This window comes from Triticum aestivum, chromosome 1B (genome assembly GCF_018294505.1).
Source record: "Triticum aestivum cultivar Chinese Spring chromosome 1B, IWGSC CS RefSeq v2.1, whole genome shotgun sequence".
NCBI lineage: Eukaryota > Viridiplantae > Streptophyta > Magnoliopsida > Poales > Poaceae > Triticum > Triticum aestivum.
Window position 1 is genome coordinate 164,194,247 of NC_057795.1, and position 5,843 is coordinate 164,200,089.

Genomic DNA, 5,843 nt, shown 5'->3' on the forward strand with positions numbered 1-5,843 from the left:
CAATCGGTTCGTCTGGAGCCGCTCTGCCCGTGCCAGCGCGAACAATTGATGTGGCAGACATTGGTAGTGGAGGAGATCAAGACCATCTGCATCGTTCTGGTACTAGCAGCCAGGCGAGCGGTGTCGTCTGTAGCCGCAACGATGACCCGCGTGACAACAAAAAGCTAATTCATGCCGAACTTTGAGTGATTTTCCTTTTTGTAAGGTTATTTTCCTCGAATGGTTTCGGTTTTTGTATGGAAAACCTATACGCGAAGTAACCCTGCCACTATTGGCAGCGCCCTTGTTCTATTTTGAGTCTGCTCAACAGCTCAAGTGGCTGCGCCGAGAATGGCAAGGTGGCTTGCCCGGCAGCGACACTCCCAGGTGGCTGCTAAGGATGCGTTCCTCAAAGCGCCCATAGTAAGGGTTAACGCACCGGCAAGCCCATCCAACTAAGCGGGGTGTGGTGCATACAAAAAGAGATCAAACAGGAAAATAACATGCATTCAGTTCAAAGCACAGCAAAGTTATATTACATCAGTGCTTGTCGCGGTTCTAACTTAAGATAAAATTGTCTTGGGTACGAACTCGCAGTGACAACGAGAAATGGAGCATCTAATCCCGGTGCTGGCCCTCCAGCCTCTTGACTCCACCGACGCAGCTGATGATGGGCTCGATACGCTCCTCGAGCATCTAGAGATATGCATCCTCCGGCAAGCTCTCAAGCATGTTGGCGAAGTCGATGCTGGGGTTCCAATACGCCACTTCGGTGATCACCTTCGTCAAGGCGCCCCGACAAAGTTTCCAGGCCTCGTCGGCCAGATAAGTAGCCCGGTTGGAGTGTAGCAGTGCTAGGGTCAAGGACGCGCTCGAAGAACAGGGTCAGCCTAGCACTTTCACTCACATTTACTTCCCGGGAGAACCTGAAGCTTGGCATGCCCATGGCGGACAGCTGCATGGTGAGCCTCTCCGTGACGTTGATGAGGCGGCTGGTCCAAATATCCACAAGGTCATTGTGCGTGGCGGCATCGTTCTGCAACAGCTGTCTCTCATTCGTGAGGTCCTTGATCAGGGTCTTCTCGTGGGCCCTGATCTCGGTGAGTGTCCCCTCCAAGGTGTCCAGCTTCAGCTTCAGATCAGCAATGGAGTTGTTGGCCTCGGGTAGCAGCTTGGTCTTGTTGGAGATGGTGACCTGCAAATCCACCAAGGAGCGGAAAGCCTTGTCCATGTTGTCCTTCAGCGTCACGATCTCCTTCTTCAGCTCCTCCAGCTCCGGCTCCAGCTTCTCCACCTTGCCAGCCAGCTCATTCTTGGTGGCCTCTGCGGCCTCAGCACCGTCAACGACCTCCTTCAGCATGCCGGCATGGTCCAGGGCCAGAGTATCAAGTGCATCATTGTGTTTCTACTCCAGCTCCTGGGTCTGCTGCGTGACAAGCTTTTCGACCTCCTCATCCTTGGCGTGAAGCTTGGCGGCAAGCGCCTCTTCACGGGTAACCAGGTCTTCTTCTTGGGCGTCAAGCAGGATGCGGTGCTGCATCTAATCAGCTTCATCCTTGGCCGCCTGTGCCTTCACCACCTCTTCGGCCTTCTCAATATCAGCGTGCTTCACGAGGAGCTCTCGCTGGCGCTCGCCCAGCTGGTCCTGGGTGGCTTTCAGATCCTGTTGGGCCTCGGTGAACCAGACTTGCATCTAAGCAATGCGCTCCTGGAAGTCTGCTTCTGCCCTATCCACGACCACCATCCTCAAGTCCACCTTATCCTTGAGGGTGCAGTAGAGCGCCTGGAGCTTCTAGAAAATTGGCGCTCATGGCCTGGAGGAGTTGATCTTCTTTGGAACCATAGCTGCTGGTGCTCGGTTCGTCGACAACTTGCAGCCCAGCAGTGGCGAGGACCTCATCGTCGAACACCTCCCCTTCGGCTGGTGCTCCGGTGCTTGCCGTCCCTGGGTTGTTGACGAGCAGGTCGTCGCCCACCTTCAGGTACTTGCTCGGGGCGTGGGCTGTAGAGGTTGAGGGTTGGTCATCGACCACCTCCTCCCCGGCAGGCCCCTTGGCGACCTCCTCGGTAGGCCCCTCGGTGGTCTCCTCGGCAGCAGCTTTGCCGGTCTCCCCGGCAGACCCCTTGGCAGCCTCCTCGGCAATAGCCCTGGTGGTGGCCTCGGCAGCAGCCTTGGCAGCCTCCTCGGCACCGATGTTGGTGGCCTCGGCTTCGGCGTCCTTGGTGGTCTCCTCGATGATGGCATCAGCGTTTGTTTGATCCGTCGAGATAGGCTCTAAAGACCAATGCGGAGGATGAGGCAGAGCCAAGATCAAAGTTCAGGACCAAGAAAAGAAAGAAAATCGCATGGCAAAGGTGGCGGAGGCAGGCGGCTTACCTGTGACGAGTGGAGAGGAAGTGTTTCCCTCCCTGGCAATGTTCGTTGCCGGGACGGAGTCACCAACGCCTGTGCCCACCACCTCTTCCTCCATGCGCGTGGGCTCATCGGTGGATGCCCTTGCCAGGGACACCCCTCTGGGTGGTGTGGTTGACAGGGGTGGCATGTCGAGGCTGGCCCTCAGCGGCTCCTCTTGCTGCCGCTCTCCTCCTGCGAACCCGGCAAGGTCAGAACTGAAGATATACACTCCAACGCCCACCAGCGGGTAATGAGTAACAGACTCACGCTGGAGGCTAGGATGGGGCTGCGTTGAGGGCTGGTCTCCAGGCTGATTATGATCATCCCCAGCGCATGTGAAGTGCTTGCCGGGGGCTCGTCGCACGTCGGGGCCCTGGCTCTCTTCGCCACCCTCTGAGCCAGCGTCTCCATGTCACTATGAAGTCAAGATCAAGTCAAAGACAAGATAACCTAAATAAAGGATAAGGAAATGGATGAGGAGGCAACGTGCTTACTCGTCTTCCTCTTCTGGCCTCCTCTTCCTCTTGGGGCTAAAAGACCCGAGGTCAAAATCGGCCACTTGGATGGTGTCCGCAAAGGGAGGAGGAGGAGATAGAGTCCTGGGCTGCTTGGTCGAGGAGGAGGCAGCGACTGTAGCTTTCTTCATCGCCGCCACTTCCTTTGCCGCTTCCGCGACCGCGCGCCTCATTTGGCGCATGGGTTGCGCCTGGGCCTCTTGCCACCGCGTGGCCTTGCCGGGCCGGACTGGCTCGTCGGAGCCAGCCCACCGCAGGACATGCTTCTTCTTCGGGGCTGACGGCTCGCCCGCGTCAGATCCCTCCTTGGCCGACTTCGGTCACCTCCTCAGCAAGGGGAGCCCCAGCGCCGGCGCAGCTAGACTCCCCGGCAGACCCCGTCCACTCAGCAAACTACTTCTCCCCTTCGGCTTCTTCGTCCTCGTTCTCCATAGTGCCAAGGCTACCGGCCTCCTCGGCAAGTGCTGCCTCCTCTTTTCGGATTTCGGGTTCATCAAACCCTTGATAGGTATGAACTCTAGGGCGCATGCGGAGATCTCAACCTACCCAGCCTTCCTACTCGTGATCATCATGCCTAGCGCGTCGAGCTCAAAGGGAGAGAGAGACACGGCAGTTTACCTGGTTCGGGCCACCTTGCGGTGTAATACCCTCGAAGGGCTGAGGATGAACTAGTATAGTGGATGAACTGGCCTCAGGAGGTGAGGTGTTCTTGAGCTCAAGAGAGCTGGTGAAGGAGGAAAATGGCTTCGCTCGTTTCGGGTCTCCCTTTCTGTGGTGGTGGCTAAGTCCTATTTATAGTGGCCTTGGTCCTCTTCCCAAATGTTGGCAGGAAGGGATCCCACAACTGCCAGATTTAAAGGGGGACAAGAAGTACATCCTATCCTGACTAAAGTGGTGTTTGCCTGCGAAAAGCCTCTGGTCGTGACGCTGTGCTGGGCTCGGCGATGACCTCCGTCCTACCGTCCTAGTGGTCTTGGTCTTGTTGCACCAGAATGGAAACCTTTGGCTGATTCCTTGGGACTCCGCTCCTGCCGCTTGCCTCCTTTGCACCAAAGAGGAAATTGGTACTCTACGCCCGCTGGCGCCCACCTGGCCTTGGTCATCATGGATCACGTCAGCTAAGCCTCGTGAGGTGCACCTTGGATAGATATCTCCGCCCATCGGGAGCCAGCCTGAGGAGGCCGATCCCCTCAGAAGTCTTGGCGTCGTCCGCCTCGCGAGGCTTGGCCCCTCGCGAGGGTCTTGATTCATTGATGCTGAAACTAGGCCATACCAGGGCGTCGATGGAGCCACACTGTGGGCCACGGGCAGGAAAGTCGGGGTACCCCCATATCCAGAATGCCGATAGTAGCCCCTGGGTCCAATGCATTCTTAGACTTGGCTTCTAGGCGAAGCCAAGGGGCAAGTGCGGAGCGCCACAGGCCTAACTGCCTGCGGCCTTGAATGATGTGTGGCGACTAATGGGACGTGGGCGTCTCCACTTCCCCATGCTGCCTTGGCAACTGTTTCCATCTGACAAAATGGCTGCCATCTGCCGTCGTGCCTTCATTGCCTTCCCTTCGTCTTGCTCCAGATCCCCTTCTCCCAACGCTGAAAAATTCTCCAGATCTGCCTATCCTTCCTTCCAATGTTTCACCGGATGGCTGCTGAGAAAGCCAAAGCTCCAGCCCCGGCTGCTGACCCCGCCTGGTTCGAGCGGGCGCTGATCACGCCCTCCATCACCGAGGAGAAGCTCCAGACTGTGCTTCTCCTGACGGCGAGCGATGATAGCGAGTGGGGGAAGACAGCGCTCCGGGTCACCTCCGTCGCTCCGGAGCCCGTGAATAGTACCTTTTATCCCTTCTTCCTGCACAGCGTCTGCTCGGGGCTGATTCCTCCCTTCTCCCGCTTCTTCTATGTCGTTCTCCACCATTACGGCCTCCACGCGCTCCACATCCATCCCAACTCTGTCCTCCTCTTGTCCATCTTTGCCTTCTACTGCAAGATGTTCGTGGGGGTGATGCCCTCCGGGGCCATGCTCCACCACTTCTTCTACCTCCGCTTGACTGGCGACCGGCTTGCAGGGTGTGTCGGCTTTGTCGCGGCCCGGGGCGGCAACGCGATCTCTCGCGTCGGGAAGAAGGTAGAGGACGGCCAGAACAAGTGGGTCCTAATGGACGCCAAGTGCTCCCATGACCAGCTAGAGCTGCCGACCGGGCTCCCAACCTCCAAGAAGGGGTGGTTTTCCGAGAAGATCACCGACCCCCATCTGTGGTCATTGATGAGGAAGATGGAGGCCGACCTGAAGCCCGAGAAGCTGACGGGGCCATGATCGTCAAGGAGTTCCGGACGCAGCGCCTAGCGCCGCTCCAGGATCGCTCCTGCCTCTTCTGGAAGCTTGAGGGTGCCGATGACAAGATCCACCTATGCCAGGACAGCCTTCCTGAGGAGCTGAGAAAGGTGTTGCTTTGCTTGACTGGGAAGGACCCGAGCGGCCCACCAAATGATTGCCTCCCATTGTACCACCGAGACAATGGAGAGAAGATCCCACAACCATGCTATCTTCAATGAGCTCGGACCCATGCCGACGGGGCCTCCCCCACCAGCCGCCTCCTTGGTGAACATGTCCTCCGGCGACCATTCCTACAAGGCCACCGAGGAGGAGGAGGGGGAGGCGGAATCCTCTACCCCGAAGCTGGGAGACCTCCTCCGTGACTTCTCTAACGATGACGACGGGGACGCACATTCGGTCGTGGAGCTGGCTCGCCCTGCCGGGGTCACCACGAGATCCGGGGTGGCCTCCTCGAAGCAGCCAAAGCGAACGACCGGGAGGAGAGGCAGGATAGCGCTGATCCCTCCAGGCAGCACTTCACCTTCGCTGTCACCATCTTGAGCGACACCGACCGCGTGCTCTCCTACTTCCAAGAGCACGGCTCCAGCTGCCCCCGTGAGGCCTCCGCTGATGAGCCTGAAGA